The 17,758-nt window shown below is 40.3% G+C and overlaps 1 pseudogene; it reads right to left on the bottom strand.

Moving 5' to 3' along the window:
* Positions 1-2,919: 2,919 nt before the first annotated feature.
* Positions 2,920-4,155, bottom strand: LOC126950840 (argininosuccinate synthase-like; annotated as a pseudogene).
* Positions 4,156-17,758: the final 13,603 nt, after the last annotated feature.

Raw genomic sequence — 17,758 nt, forward strand, 5'->3', positions numbered from 1 at the left:
TGGCCATGTGACAATGGAGGCAATGATGGGAGTGAGGTGATGCAGCTACAAACCAGGGAACTATAAACCAAGAGACTATAAACCAAGGATTGCTACCAACCACCAGAAACTCAGAGAAAGGCATGGGACCAGTTCTCGCCTCTCAGTGTCCAGAAGGAATCCATCCTGAAGACATCTTGCTTTTGGACTTCTGGCCTCCTGAACCGTGAAAGAATGAATTTTCTGTTGAAACCCACCCAGTTTGTGGTCATTTATTATGACAGCCCTAAGAAACTAATACATGCAGTATACATAGATTTGTAAAAATAACCACACCTCAAATTGCTTTCTGCATAAGGGCCCGTGTTAGCCAGGACTTCCCCATTCTCCAGAGACATAGGTGAGAAACTTCCACTTGGGAGAATTCCTTTTGATTACCAAAAGTCTAAGGACATTGACTTACCTTTCCTCATGATATGCTTTTTATTTATCCTCATTGTCATCTAAAATTACAGCTTGAAAGAAAATGATTATGTTGAAAACTGGAAGCAAGAATTGCTCACTGTGGAACTTGGGTTTTGCAGAAAAACACTCATCTCATGATGGAGGCTGTGACTTTTCCATCTCCAGTTGCCTCCAGACTAATTTCCATTGTAAATGAGAATTTTTCTATTAAAAATGAGCATGTCAATCATTCAATAACATAAGTGAATTAGAAATCTTAAAGGCACAGGCCGGGCACGGTGGCTCAAGCCTGTAATCCCAGCACTTTGGGAGGCCGAGACGGGCGGATCACGAGGTCAGGAGATCGAGACCATCCTGGCTGACACGGTGAAACCCTGTCTCTACTAAAAAATACAAAAACAAAACTAGCCGGGCGAGGTGGCAGGCGCCTGTAGTCCCAGCTACTCGGGAGGCTGAGGCAGGAGAATGGCGTGAACCCGGGAGGCGGAGCTTGCAGTGAGCTGAGATCCAGCCACTGCACTCCAGCCTGGGTGGCAGAGCTAGACTCCGTCTCAAAAAAAAAAAAAAAAAAAAAAAAAAAAAAAAGAAATCTTAAAGGCACACACATGGAGGAAGAAAAAAAAATACCTGACAGTATATATACCAAAATGTTAATAGAATTAAGAGTTCCCAATTTTCTTTTTGGTCGTACAAATTCCCTAATTTTATTACACTGAGTATAAATTGCTTGTGTAATACTTTAAAAAAAGAAAAACTAGTAGGGAGTTGCCTAGTACATGGCATGAAATTTGCATTTTTCCTAGGCCAGATGTTTCCCTTACCTTATCACGGTACCAGGAAAAATAAGGCAACAGACATCCACGGGCTCCTTGCCTTGGAATTTTTTTCCCTAGGCATGTGCACACACACAAACACACACACACATCCAACAAATAGAGGAATGTTAGCTTTATCAGCAATGAGATGTAAAGGAGACATAAATCATGGATGTATCTGACATTTAACCAATTTAGATTCCTTTCACACAACTTTCAATTTCAAGCATGTCCTTTGATTCTCCATTTAGAGAAAACAACCCCGTCTGCTGATCAGAGGATGTTTAACCAGGACTGCCCCACCCCACAGCTCCTGAAAACACATTTGGTCACAATGGAGTGTGATGTGAAAATGCAGTGAACAGCGCAAGGACCCACATGTGGCAGTGCTGCATTTAACCCTACTTTCTAGAAACACTCAGGGTGGTAAGGAGTCTAGAGCATTAAAAAAATAGAAAAAAAAATCTTGTATTATGGCATTACCAGTTTTAAAAGTCATTATATTTCTAGGCTTCCCATTAATGTTGGGGCAAATAATACAGTTGAAAGGACCTACAAGGTCCTGTATGCCCAGACCTCCTTTGCCAGCCACATCCCCACCATGCTCACTCACTCTCCACACACCAGGCCTCACTCAGGCCCCCAAATGTGCTGCGATCCTTCCTGCCATCAGGCATTTGCATATATTGTCTCCTTTTCCTGCATTCTCCTCCTCTCCATCTCCTTAACTAAATAATTCCAACTTATACTTTAGATTTCAGCTGAGTCTTTGTTTCCGCAAAGTAACCATCCTTTACACTTCAGGCTATATCAACCACTCACTTCTTATGCTCTCACAGTACTCCTCTCCTCCCTAGCACCAAGCCAGGAGGGAATTTTACATTTATTAGTATGTTTGGGTTTTTTCGTTAATGCCTATTGCTATATCCAGGATATAAGTTTTATGAGGGCAGAGATAAAGCTGATTTATTTGGATTGCTTTTCCCCACCACTGAATCCCCTTTACTTGGAGAGTGCCTGGCACATAGTAGGCTCTAAATAAATATTTATTGGATAAACATATGGATGAACGAATTAGAAATACAAACTTTAAAAATTCTTCAAATTTTTCAGTTCTGGAGAAACGTCTTGAAGTCCAGTAGACATGCAACTGTGCACTCACTTAGACCAAGCTGGAAGAACTTGGAAAGCAATAGAGTTCAGTGACCACACCCAAACCAATGCTTAACCATAGTAACACCAGCTGTTTTTTTAGGTACTACTGGCTGTTATTGCTCATACTCCTAAGGAATTTTTCCACCATTTTTTTCTTTATATGTGCATGGTAACTTACATTTGTATTATTCAATAGAGTTACAAGCGGGGTATATTCATGGTTAGAAGGTGAGTGCCCGATCCCTAAGTTTATATGCAATTTTTTTCTTTTAATTGTCATTTTATAGCTCCCCATCGCAGCTGCCCCCCAACCCTTTCCTTTGATGACTAGGTTTGCCAGCTTCATCCATGTTGCTGCAAAGGGGAACAAAGCTGGGGCCTGGCAGCCCCACTACACTGCCTGCAGGGGAGAACAAGTCACAATTACAAATCATCACAACAATTAGCACCTGTACTTGGGGGATCTGCAAATTGAGGAGGCCCCAGCTCCTCACTGTACAGGGGTCTATTTGGCAGTGACCTTGCTCTGGCAATGATGATATTCCTTCAGCCTGAGGGAATTGATGTTGATGAAACCGGTGGCATCAATTGGTTCATAATCACCATGCACGTTCATGCTCACCAGGTCCTCGTTGTAGAGAGACAGTGGAGACTCCCAGCCGAGCATGTACACCTGGCCCTTGAAGAGGGACACCTGTACTTTCCCTTCCACTCGCTCTTGAGACTTGGCGATGGAGTGGCGGACAAATTCACACTCAGGGTTGCGCCAGAAACCAATATACACCAGCTCAGCATATTTCAAGCCCAGGCCTTGTTTGATTTGGCGCACTTTCCAGTCCATGATGAGGGCCTCGGTGTCTAAATGAGCGTGGTAAAGGATGGTGCCTGCTGGGGTATCGTAGATACCTCGGGACTTCATTCCAAGGAAGCGGTTCTCCACGATGTCAATACGGCCCACGCCATGTTTTCACGTGACTTCATTCAGGTACATGAAGAGCGCCAAGGGGGTCTGGTGGGTGGTGCCATCCTTGACGTTGGTAACTTTCAAGAGGACCCCTTTTTTGAACTCGATCTCGAGAATGTCAGGGGTGTTGGGGGCTTTAGCTTGTCCGAGGTCTTCGTGTAGAGACCTGGAGGCGCTTGGTTCTTGGGGGTCCTCTAGGATTCCAGCTTCGTAGCTGATGTGCATGAGGTTCTCGTCCATGCTCCACGGGTTCTTGGGAGTGACTGGGATGGGAATCCCGTGGTGCTTTGTGTATTCCATCAGGTCACTGCAGCCCTTGAACTGGTTGTAGAATTCGGGCATCCTCCAGGGAGCAATGATCTTTATGTGGGACGCCAGCGAGTAACAGGTGAGCTCACACCAGACCTGATCGTTCCCCTTTCCTGGGGCGCCGTGAGACACATACGCCCCCTCCCGCTGGGCGATTTCCACTTGTTTGCGGGCAATGCAGGGCCTGGTGAGAGAGATGCCCAGGAGGTAGTGGTCCTCATACAGTGCGCTGGACTGGATGGCCGGCCAGATGAACTCCTCCACAAACTCCCTGCTGACATCCTCAATGAACACCTTTTTGGTCCCAAGCTTCGGTGCTGCCTTCCTGGCTTCCTCAAAGTCTTCCTTCTGGCCATTGTTGGCCAGGTAGGCAACGACGTCATAGCCTTGTTCCTTCAGCCGCGCGAGGATGCACGAGGTGTCCAGGCCGCCACTGTAGGCCAGAACCACTGAGCCTTTGCTGGACATAGCCTCTGGGATTGGAGGCGCCAGTTCCTGGCATCTGGAATCTGTCTTCACGGTGCAGTGAACCACTGGGGCTCAGGCAGCGGTGGCAGGCTACAGAGCAGGGCTATATGCAATATTTTTTGCCTGCCAACTATTCTCTGATACCATGGCCAAGCCTCCCAAGATGGTGGCTTTCCAGGCTCACCTAGTAAATAGGGTTTCTAGGCTCAATTAGCCATGCCACTTAGTAAAACTTTACAGAAAATATTTCCTTCTGACAGATACAATGAGGCAAAGAAGCTGAAAACAGTTCGAGAATTTTATTCTCTCTTCATCCCTTATCAGTTGCAAAGCCAGTGTTCCTGAAACCTTTCCCTATCCTCTGCCAGGAAGTGGGATTTTTCAGCTGTATGGGAGAGTCACAGGCATCAAAGCTCATGTAGGACACTGGACCATGTTGCTGAGTCCCAAAGGATTTTGCTCAAGACCTATAGTGAAGTCCCTGCTGTCACCACTAGATAATCTAGGAAACAATTTTCTCATCTCTCTTTTTGTTCACCTCAAGGTAGAAATAAAGGCCATGGTGACAGCCGTATACAATGTTCTTATGCCTCACGTGAAACATGGTTGAGTAAGTGTCTGTCTATTCTTTTATATAAATATAAAAGGCAAAATTGTGTGATTTCAGGAAGAAGGGGGGCTTTTATTAGGGTGTTTAATGATGTTACACATTCTCTCATATTGCAACCAGAAAAATCCTTTCATAGAGGAACCCTTGGGATACTCTCCTTGAGATACTCACAATCTGTTTATTGTATACACTTCCTCTAGGAAGGAAAATTATTATATCGTAGTGTCAGGGAGTGAGGTTGCATGTGGGATGTTTCTTCAAAGTTCTCCCATAACATAGAGCCAACCAACTTTACCTTCAGTTGCATTTCTCTTTTTCAGTTTAATGCTCATTGTAATTGCAGCCACTCAGTGGCCTTCCACTTTCATTCTCTGAAGATTGCTCACTGTTAATACCACTGCAGGCCAGCTCTATGCAGAATTGTGATAAGGAAGACTTTTTTTTTGCTTCACTTACTTTATTTTATTTTAGATTCAGGGAGTACATGTGCAGGTTTGTTATATGGAAATACTGTGTAATGATGAGGTTTAGGCTTGTCGTGAACCCATCACCCAAATAGTGAACACTGTATTCAGTAGATAGTTTTCACCCATTATCCCCTTCCCACCTTTCTCTCTTTTGGAGTCGTTACTGTCTATTATCTCCATCTTCATGTTCATGTGTACCCATTATTTTGCTCCCACTTTTAAGTGAGAACATGTGGTATTTGATTTTCTGTTTCTGAGCCATTTTATTTAGGATAATTACTTCCAGCTCCATCCATGTTTCTGCAAAGGACAAGATTTCATTATTTTTATGGCTGCATAGTATTCCATATGTATATGTGCCACATTTTCTTTATCCAATCAACTGTTGATGGACACTTAGGTTTTGAATCTATGTCTTTGTGAATAGTACTGCAATAAACATATGAGTGTAGGTGTCTTTTAAGCATCCCCTTCTCTCTGTGTCTTCATCAATATCTGTTATTTTCTGACTTTTTAATAGTAACCATTTGAGATGGTATGTGACTGTGGTTTTGATTTGCATCTCTCTGATGATCAGTTGTGTGGAACATGTTTTTCAAATCTGTCTTTTGGCCACTTCTATGCCTGAGGAAGATATTCATGTGCACTGTTCCCTCCCCAGCCACTCTTCACCTTGGAGACTGGACTTCCTCCCTTCCAAATTTGTGACTTCCAAGAAAATGACTCTAAATGTAGATTCTGTGGTGGCACTTTAGGTATCAAGTAGTGTTTATGGGATCTAGGGAATAAGAGGCCCTTCTAATGCCTCTGAAATCTCCCTGTAAAGGAAGTGTCTGACCTTGCCTGCCAATAAAGCTTGGCCCTTTTCACACCTCTTCCTGGTGTCAAGCTTGACAAGAAAATTATGAAAATAGAGAACCTCCCACATACATTTTAGAAGTGAATTGGGAAATCCTTAAATCACTGGTCCTCTAAGATACAGGGATTTCTCTCTCCCTGTTTTACGGTGATAGTCTGTGTTTGGAAGTCTGATCAGGTTGCAATCTGCAAAATCGCAGCCCTTCACATAGCTCCCTCTTCAATATGCATCCAAAGAGACATGAGTATATTATTTCTTCCAAAGTCAGCTACAATTGAAGCTCACTAAATTGACTCCACATCTTGCTATCTCAGGCAGTGACAGAGGAATAGCAAGTTTTGTTGTTGTTGTTTTTTTTTCTAAAATGCTCATTTTTAACCAACATCTCCTTTGAAGATTTCTCTATCACTGATGCCGAGGACATGGTCTTTTCTTTACAGAGGATGGTAGAACACCTGCAAATCAATGTTTGAGTCCAAGGGCTGCCGTCATTGCCTCAAACACTTATGTAGTAACTGTGTCCTTTTGCCAGCCATGTCATACAGGATTGAAGGCAGAATTTATTACAAATGAAAGGACACTAATATCAGAAGGATGTTTTGCATGTGTGCATGTGCAAGTGTGTGGACATGCACACAAATACATATGTGTGTGTGCCTAGGGATTAGGTACAAGCACACCCATGCCTGTGTGAAAAGATGCCCAGAAGATTAACTTCACCCCTTGATGGTTCATGTTTATTATGGCCAAGAAAATCATGATAGTATCTCACATCATATAAAAATATATTTCAATGGTCTGCTTCTACCAATCCCCCTACTAATCATTCTACAGTGTGGGTTTCCTTTTATTTGTTCACTCTGCTAATCTTCATAGGGAGCCCATCTCAGTGTTTGCCTTTTCTCTAGCAGAATTATCCTGCACTACGTTGTGTTGAGAATTATGCAATGATATGGATAGAAATGAATGGATAGAAAATTAAAGGAAAAGCAAGCAAAAGGAAATGTGGAAATTGGGTAATCAGGCCTGTAATCAAGTTGGTTTTATTCAGTTCACATGGACATAGCATCTCCTCAGCAGGCCCTGTTTCCCAAAGATTATTTGTGTCACATCCTAAAAGAGTGGTTATTTATTGAGTGAGCACTATGTGGCAGGCACTGTGCTAGGACCTATGCAGTCATCAGTCCAATTAATCCTCACACCACTCCTCTGAGACATACCTGTTATTATCCCCTTTTTACTGCTGCAAAAACTGAGCTTCAGAGAGGTTAAGTAACTTTGTCCAAGGTCTAAATCATTAATAGATGATGGGTGGATACAGGATATGAACCTGATAGCATGAACATGAGTCTGTGCACTTAATTAGTACTTCTCTGAGCCTTTTATTTTTAGCCTTGAAATCCCAAACCATTTAGTGGGGTTTACTAACTTATCACAAAGAGGTAATATAGAGTCAACAATGTGAGATCTATATATAAAGGAAGCTCTGAAGACACATGAATTTTCTACAATTATATAGGCAAAACTTGGTGCTCTGACATGTGAACCCTTGTTCTCACCCCTTATGTAAACTGCAACCATGGAATCACAAAATTGGGCTTCCAGAGCTTGGTGTTAATCCCTTGTCCCTCCAAGCACCCAAGATCTAATCATTCTATACATATGAATATTGTCCTGCTGCAAATGATCTTCAGAGGTGGGGGATGTCTAGGAACTAAGGTAGTATCTTTTAAATTAAATAAAAACTCCTGACCAGACACAGTGGCTCACGCCTGTAATCCCAGCACTCTGGGAGGCCAAGGCTGGTGGATCAACTGAGGCAAGAGTTTGAGACCAGCCTGACCAACATGGTGAAACCCCGTCGCTACCAAAAATACAAAGATTAGCAGGATGTGGTAGTGTGCACGTGTCATCACAGCCACTCAGGAGGCTAAGGCAGGAGACTCGCTTGAACCTGGGTGGGGGAGGTTGCAGTGAGCTGAGATCGTGCCACTGCACTCTGGCCTGGGTAACAAAGAGAGACTCCTTCTCAGGAAACAAAACAAAACAAAACAAAAACAACTCCTTAATCATGCCCACGTTTTATCAGATTACAATTTCACCACGCTGTCCCCCAGAATTTATTCTGTAAACATTCTATTTTATCCCCTGTTCTTGTAAGAACAGGGAACATCAAAGAATCGCTCACTTAGCTGATGTTGCCACCACATGGTTCATTAAATTCCTCTGACACTTGTTGAACTTAAACAACCCAGAGTAGGAGAAAATAGCCATTCAGGATGATACCTGATTGATCAGGGTGTGAAAAACTATTCAATCAGGCCTGCATGACTGACTGACAGCAGATCTGCTGTGTGAGTCTGAATCCACAAGTGGAGCCGGTTTACAGAATGATTATAGATCATATAGACATAAGCTTTTTATCTAGTTGCAACCCAAAGAAACAATTAAAAAATCTGTTTGTAAGTGATACCCAGGCAGGGTTGGAGCTGAAAACACGATGTTTGGAGGCCGATGTTTGTTAGAGAATTCCTTCACTTTTTCATATTTTGAGAGATTCTGCTTCGACTGTTGGAAACCATTTTCACCTATTCACCTATTTCAATATGGATGTTAAAAAGGGCAATGAGAAAAGCCTCCTTTGGGAATTCAGATTTAGAATATTTCATCAAAGTTCATCTTGTGTTTCCCAGGCTGGCTTCTTGCTAAATCCTTATTTTATCTCACCCTCCTTCTTTGTTAAAATTCTGTTCTTTGAACCCATCTCTCTAGGTTGAAACCATCTTGGCAAAGTAATATCAGCCGGTGTCTTTGGCTAGATGGACCTTTCAAGCCCTCCTAAGGTGAGAAAATGTTATTTTTCCCTTTTATGTGTTGTGGTTCATTGGATAGTATTTGTCATCTTGTCACATAATAGGAATGACGTTCACAATGTTGAAATACGCCTTTAAGGAGTGATGACAACAGATACGGGAGCAGTCCGCGGGCTGTAGCCTTCATCGCCCCTTCAAACACTCGCAGGCTTGCTTATATGTTCCCAGCCAAGAACATTCCCTTTAAAGTGCGCCATTTCATTCTGATTTGTCACAAGGGTCAGGTTCACACCAGAAAAATCTTTCCTTTGGAAAGGTAAAGGGAGAATTGGAATGCGTTTGGATGCGTTTTACCATATTTTGCACTGACACTTGAAAAGGCATGAAAAATTTGCTGAGTATAGTATTCTTTAACACAAACACAAACACACAAACACCATTTTGGTTGGCGAGGGCGGTGGGACAAATGGTTTTCTTGTTTATTATGAGGACAGCTGTAGTGAGATTGTCGTGATAATATACAGACAAGGATTTCCTGAAGGTACAAACTGAGGGCACTGTTGAGGGAAATAGCTTAGGCTCTTCTCTGAGGGAACCACCTCTCTACCGTTAGCTCTGTGGCGACTCAGGGAAGGTGCCAGTAGGAGAATCTTGTATTCATTCCATCTTCCCAAGCAGAATCCCATTGCCACTTCCCCCCTGGGGCTGCATAGTGTCTTTTAGGATTTGTACCTTCAAGCTTCACAATGACACTCACTTTATCCCTTCTCCATAATTATCTATCTATCTATCTATCTATCTATCTATCTATCTATCTATCTATCTATCTACCTACCTACTTACCCACCTACCTATCACCTATCTATCAATTTTTTGGCTGTGGGGGAAAGAACACAGGATGATTTTCCTGCTGACTTGTTCCAAGTGGGATTATCCTGACCTCAAATCCCCGGGAGAGACAGTTCTCTCTGTTGAAAAACAGACATTTCCAGGTAGTTTTGGAAAAAGCTTCTTTACAAATGATTTTGGAATCTTTCTGGTGAAAATGTACCCAAGAACACAAAACCGGAAGGTTTATAAACACTTAGAGGCTAATGATCCAACTAGAGGTATTTTATTTTTTTAATTTTTCTAATTTTTTAGTTACTGTCATTACAGTATCCCTATCCCATAGGAGGACCCGAAGTTAAAAGAAAGGGAAAATAAATCAAAGCACTTACAAAAGTTGAAGTGAGGCCATTTTGGCTGTCGTCTAATATGCTTTGGAAAGAATCCCCAACAGACAAAAAATAAGAATTTTCACATATACAAAAGATAGGATCTGGATCTCATTGTCATGATCAAAGTGTATCTGTAATGAACACCTGGCTCTCCCATCTGATCATTTCTCCAGAGGGCTCTCAATTAATTTAAAGCCAAAAAAACTTCTATAATATTCCCCAAGTTTTAACTTACATGTATTTAATAATCAACTCATTTATTTGTTTCATATTTAGTTAGCAACAGTTTTTTTGGTGTACATACCATGAAGCAGCATTACTCAAAACAATGCATTCTGCATACTCTACTGAGATGGTATTTTGACTACTGTGGAGTATTTGCGTACACCTGCCTTCATGATTTTCCTGCTAAAACTGTTGTTTTAGGTCTAGAAGTAGAACTTTGAACTTTGAACTTTTCCATTTGTCTGTGCATTAAAGCAGATGTAAGCCTGGGCAACATGGCAAAACCCGTTCTCTTCAAAAACTGCAAAAATTCTCTGGACATGGTGGTGCACTCCTGTATAGCTTGAGCCCATGATGCAGAAGTTGCAATGAGCTGAGATCATGCCACTGCACCCTAGCCTGGGCAACAGAGTGAGACCCTGCTTCAAAAAAATAAAATTAAATTAAAAAGTAGATGTAAATTGTTTTCTAAGAAGCTTCATTCTGCTCATGAGTAATGCCTTGCCTCCTAGGTAATTCTCTGCATAAAGGTAGAATCAATGTATGTGCCTTTTTCTCAGTCATGTAGGCTTGCCTAGGCTTCAGTAATTTCACAACAGAGCGTCAACCTTGCCTCTGGCTTGACTTTCTACTAATGTGTAGTTCCAAATTTAATTGGGAATAGAGAACAATCACACTCCAGATAATTGCCAAAGAGAACAATTTCAAAATAACAGCTGCCTAATATTCAGCAAAAGTTGAGGAAAGTAAAGTTTTTGGGGGAATCACTCAAAGAAGTAAATGAAATCCATGTAACCCTCCATACATTCTAAGTATTTCCAGACTTGAACTGCCTTTGAGGTAAGGCCATTAACCCATCATTAGCCACATGACCTTGTACCTCTCCCAGATATTGTTAAGGACACTAATCATTATGGTGCAGAGAATTCTTCCATTTATCATGGGCTTCAGGGGCAATTTCTTTCTCAGCTTAGCACATCTTAGCACACATCTTGGATGCTCACTAATATGTGTCCACTAACATGAAAGCGTGAGTCTTCAGGGTAGGCATTTTTGATTTTTCTCTTTGTTTTTCCTCTTTCTGTCTCTAGTTGAATATTTATTTATTTATTCATTTATTTATTTATTTAGCTGCGTTTCAAGTAATCTGGAAAACCACTTTGGTGGAAAAGAAGGCTAATAAATAAATCGGCCACTTAAGGCAAAGTTGGGACATTTCCCCAAAGCCTCAGAGGAAAAGCATGACTTACCCTATAATAAACTGGTAAAAATAAGAGAGTATTTATGCTTGGCTCCCCAAAATGATTAAAAAAGAAAGCTTCTTTGAAAAAAGGAGCAGGCAATTATAGAAAAAATTTAGCTGTGATAAATACAGATGCAAATATAGCTAATGTAAGAAAATAATTCAAAAGAAAATGTGATGAAAAATGTACGTTTGTTAGTATAAACTATTGAAATAATTTGTAAATTCCTATGTGTACTGTGGAGGATGTATGTCAGATACTCTCCCAGAAGCAGAGTTAAAAATGCAGAGGTAAAAGAGATGAGGGAAAATTATGAAAGACAGATTTGAGAGCAGACATAAATAATAATTTTCCAAAAGCAGAAACCAGAGTAATAATGAGTGAAGCAATAGTCAAGGATATAATAGAAGAAGGAGTTTCTGGAAGAAAAATCATGACTTGAAACGACTCATCTGGATTCAGGCAAAATTAATTAAAAGGACCTACATTTAAATAAACAGTCATATTTTTCAAAACTTAAATTCAAGAACAAAGGGGAAAAATGTAATTACAAATCAGAAAGAAACAACAATCAGAGTGCTCTAATTTCACTTTTTCAACACTAATTTTAAAAAACCAAAAGTGAAAGCTATACAAATCACAATTGCAAAAATGTGAAACCAACCCAAATGCTCATCAATCAACAAGTGGATAAAGAAAATGTGGTATAGATATACAACAGAATACTACTCAACCATAAAAAGGAATGAATTAACGGTATTTGCAGCAACATAGATGAGATTGGAGACTATTATCCTAAGTGAAGTTACTCAGGAGTGGAAAACCAAACATCATACGTTCTCACTCATAAGTGAGAGCTAAGCTATGAGGATGCAAAGGCATACAAATGACACAATGGACTTTGCGGACTCAGGGGGAAAGGGTGGGAATGAGGTGAGGAAAAAAAGATGACAAATTGGGTGCAGCATATACTGCTCAGGTGATGGGTGCACCAAAATCTCACAAATCACCACTAAAGAACTTACTCATGTAACCAAACACCACCTGTTCTCCAATAACCTATGGAAATACTTTTTTAAGTGTGAAAGCTATAGAATGTTTTTAAAAGCTTGAGAAACAAAAATTCCACATAAAATCTGGATGGTATGCCTGTCCCAAGACTTTCAGTCAGGCAAGGATTTAAAGCATATATCACTGTGTGTCCTTTCTAAGAAGAGTGGATCTTGGTCATTGTTGTTTGTTTTTTTGAGACCCAGCTCGCTCTGTCTCCCAGGATGGAGTACAGTGGCGCAATCTCTTTTCACTGCAACCTCCGCCTCCCAGTGTTTGTGACTGCTTCAAGAATTAAAGAATTTTTTTATTAATTCAATAAATATTTATTGAGTTAAAAACAAGTTAAGAAATATAGGTCTCAGGATCAAATAAATTTAATATACCCATACTACTATATAGTTTATTCAAGATTTTTCCACTCCCAATAATTATAAAAGCCACTAAGAGAGGAATAATTGTATAAATATCAGAAAACAGAAAACAAAGACAGCACTTTTTATCAAGAAGCTTAAACAAGTTACCACCTTTCCATATCCCACCACCCTCAGTCTCATGGAAAGACAATTTGGTTAAAGAAACCAAAAACAGCATGTGGTCCTTACAGACAACCATAATATAGAAAAGAATTTTTTGTTTATTTTATTTTATTTTGGTTTTAGGTACATACATTCAAATTTTTAAATATAAATACTGTGGTAGATTGAAGATGGCCACAAATTCTTTGCCATTCCTCTGCCACCAACAAGTGGAGTCTATTTCCCCAGTCTTTCTCCAATTAGACTCAAGTTGTGACTTGCTTTTTTTTTTTTTGAGATAGGGTCTCACTTTGTCCCCCAGGCTTGAGTGCAGTGGTGTTATCTTGGCTCACTGCAACCTTGACCTCCTGGGTTCGAGCAATCCACATGCCTCAGCCCTCCAAGTAGCTGGGACTACAGGCATACGCCACTATACCTGGCTAAATTTTTTGTATTTTTTGTAGAGACAGGGTTTCATCATGTTGTCCAGGCTGGTCTCAAACTCCTGGCCTCAAGTGATCCACCTGCTTCAGCCTCCCAAAATGCTGGAATTACAGGCATGAGCCACCATACCTGGCCAATTTATGACTTGCTTTGACCAAAAAAAGACAGCAGATGTTGGCTAAAGGATACAAAATTTCAGTTAAATAGCAGGAATAAGTTCAAGAGCTCTATTGTACAATATTGTGACTATGGTTAATAACAATATATCCTATTCTTGAACATTGCTAAGAGTAGATATTAGATGTTCTCACCACACACACAAAAAGAAACTTTTGTAAGGTAATGCATATCTTAATTAGCTTGATTTAGCTATTCCACAACGTACAGATGGCCCTCTGTATCCAGTGGTTCCACATCTGCAGATTCAACCAAGCACTGATCAAAAATATTTGGAAATAATAATAATAAATAACAATACAATAATACAAATAAAAAACAATACAGTAAGTATAACTATTTACATAACATTTACATTGTATCAGGTATTATAAGTAATTTAGAAATGATTTAAAGTATATGGGAGGATGTGCATACGTTACAAGCAGACGCTTTGCCTTTTTTTTTGTTTTTACTTTTGAGACAAGAGTCTCCCTCTGTTGCCCACGCTGGAGTTCAGTGGCACCATCATAGCTCACTGCAACCTCAACCTCCTAGGGTCAAGCAGTCCTCCTACTTCAGCCTCCCAAGTAGCTGGGACTAGAGGCACTCACCAACACACCCAGTTAATATTTGTATTTTTTGTAGAGATGGAGTTTTGCCATGTTGCCCAGGCTGGTCTTGAATCCCTGGGCTCAAGCAATCCACCACCTTAGCCTCCCAAAGTGCTGGGATTACAGTCCTGAGCCACCGCCACTGTGCCTGGCCTACTATGTCATTTTATATTATGGACTTAAGCATCCATGGATTTTGATATCCAAGGGAGGGAGATTCTAGAAGCAATCCCCCTTGAATACCCAGGAATAACTGTATACATATTTCAAAACAACATGTCATACATATATATTACAATTGATACTTATCAATTAAAAAGTAAATTTAAAAGCAGCAGTAGCAGGTCTGTTCTGGGTCTTGGACTGAAGAAGCACCATGCTCTAAGGAAGGCCAGGTAAGGCTGCTGGAGACAGAGGTCACATGTAGAGGCCTCGGAAGAGGACATACCACATGGGGAGAGAGGCCATAAGGAAGAGAATTGAGGTGCTCTAGCCAACAGCACATAAGAGAAAAGCTGCCTTGGAACTTACAGAGCAGCCCAGCTGCCAGCTGTGTGCACCTCTAGGAGTGACCCCAGACAACACATGTGAATCAAAGAACTGCCCAGCTGAGTTCAGCCAACCCACAGAACCATGAGAAAGAATAAGTCATGTTGTTTTAAATCACTAAGTTTTGGAGTGCTATATTTTAAAGCAATAGATAATGAAGACACATACCTTTATTTTTTAATTTTTTTCAAGAGCAAGTCTTGCTCTGTCACCCAGGCTGGAGTGCAGTGGTGTGATCTCGCCTCATTGCAACCTCAGCCTCTCGGGTTCAAGCAATTTTCCTGCCTCAGCCTCCTGAGTAGCTGGGACTACAGGTGTGTGCCACCACGCCCAGTATTTTTAGTAGAGATGGGGTTTCACCATGTTGACCAGGCTGGTCTCAAACTCCTGACCTCAGGTGATCCGCCTGCCTCAGCCTCCCAAAGTGCTGGGATTACAGGCGTGAGCCACCATGCTGGCCTCTTTCTTTTACATTAAATGTCATGCTGTGTTTGAAAATCTCGATTTTCAAGTTTCGCAGTAGAGACAATGTTAAAAGTTTTCCATCAACTTGCCCAGAGTCATGCATAGTAGACGGGAGACAGAGGGGATGCTCCAATCCAGGTCTGACAGATGCCTCCCACTCTGAACTCTCAGGTAAATAGCCCCTTCCTACTCAATGCCTAACAATATGAGGAATAGAAAAAATAGTTAGATTTATTACTGTATAGCCATATGATAAAATATTATTGTAGTTATTTTTTAAAAGTTCTAAAACAATAATAAACAGAAAAATTTGATAAATTTTATTGCAAAGAACACGATAAGATACAGATTTTTGGATACATGTTATAGGTGCATAAGGAAATGCAACAAAACTGACAGTCATTATTCCTGGTGGTAGCATTTTATGGTTGATTTTTAAATAATTTTATTTAGAACATCCACATTTTAAATAATTTGCATGCATTATTTTTCAATCACAAAAAAATTAAAAAGGCGTTACTTCACTGGTTGCAGAGGCTAAAAGTGAATTAAGTTAACAGTAATAATTATTTTAGAGTCCATTTCTGTTTTACTGAATGTGATTGATAATACAAGCAGATAAGCAACTCTTGCATTCTAAAAAATCTAACCAGAAAGATTGAAACTATAAGCAATCAATGGACTAAAACATCCCATTCCCCTAGTATTTGAACATATTTTGTTCTTCAGAACAACAATGTAACATAAATGTACTATAACATTATTATTTAGTTGAAGGCTGGAAAGATTTCCATTTACTCTTTAAGGATTCTCAATATATTTTAAAGCAACAGCTTTGAAGTTATTCATATACGTAGTATCAATTATAATGAACACTTCCACAGAGATCTGTAAAGTAAGAACGGACATATTAATATTTCCAAATGGTTGCCAATTTATCCCTGTTGGAGAAAAAGATACAGTAGGAAGCAATGAGCTGCCTCACCATCTGAAGTCGAATCTGGGAGCTCAAGAAGCCAGCAAGAAAGGGCCTTCCCACATTAACAGTTTCACTAGCTTTATCAGCCACATAAAGAGATAACTTGTGTGCATTAGTAGCTAGGAGTGTGAAGTTCATCAACTGCTTCCATACTTCTCTGTGGGCCAAGCCCAAAAAATAATCAAGCCTGTAGGTCACATCTCCTGAAGTCAAACCTATTTATGAATACATTTCTAGACTCTCAGTGGAGCAGATAAATGAAGTTTAGCAAAGTTACACTCAAGCTAATGAGACCACATATTAGGAAGTGCCTGGAAGAGCCATATTCATAGATGGAAAATAGAATGGTAGTTACCAGAGTGGGGAGAGGGAGTAATGGAGAGTTCTTGTTTAATGGATACAGAGTTTCCATTTGGGAAGAGGAGAGAGCTCTGGAAATAAATGGTTGTGATGGTTGCACTACAATGTGAATGTACTTAATGCCACTGCACTGTCCACTCAAAAGTAGTTAAAATGGTAAGTTTTATGCTATGTATCATGTATTTTGCCACAATAAAAAAATATATATTGACAGAACTTCACATTGCTTTATCCTATCCTACCGCAACTACTTTTACTTTTCCACAGTTAGCTTTTTAGTATTCATGATAAATTTTTATTCTAATAACTTACTCAGTATTTTTAATTTTTTAAAATCCAGATTTTTAGGAGTGTTTCCAAATAAAAAGCACCACCTAGCAGCAACACCCTCAAACTTTACACATAAGCTCCCAGAGGCCTCGTGACGTTTCTATGAACTGTGCTTGTCAGATGCAACCTGTGGCATAACAGTCAATGCCATACCAACAATATTTTCTACAGTGCAAATAATCTTTTTAACATTTCTAGATAATCAGAAAACAACCTAATTATTACCATGGTCTCAATTTATGATAATGGCTGTCCCTCTCTAAATTAAATTACATAGTTAGCATCTAAAGTTGTAGTTACATTTCTGAAGTAAGCACATTTCAAGGGTGACTGAAAATTATGATTCTTTTTGCATTTTTCTCATAGTCCATTCTTATTCAAATAGTTTGCTAGGAATCTCCTCTGTGGATCCTGCTTCTCCCATAGGTTTCAGCAACACCGTGGCTTAAAGCTGACCCCCTCCTCCACCCCTCACCTTGATATTTCTCACCTCCTTATCTTTTTATTGTTGTGAACTCTGCCTGGAGTTTTGCCTATGCCTCTCCCCGACCCTGCAACCACCAGTCAACACAGTGAACTTGAACTTCCACATAGCACTGAAACTCCCTTCAAACATCACACCATCTTGGAAATCTTTCTTGATCCTCCCCACTCCACCTCCCCAAGACACATAAATAGACATGCACTTCGAGCTGAATGA

Source organism: Macaca thibetana, chromosome 3 (genome assembly GCF_024542745.1).
Source record: "Macaca thibetana thibetana isolate TM-01 chromosome 3, ASM2454274v1, whole genome shotgun sequence".
Taxonomy (NCBI): Eukaryota; Metazoa; Chordata; class Mammalia; order Primates; family Cercopithecidae; genus Macaca; species Macaca thibetana.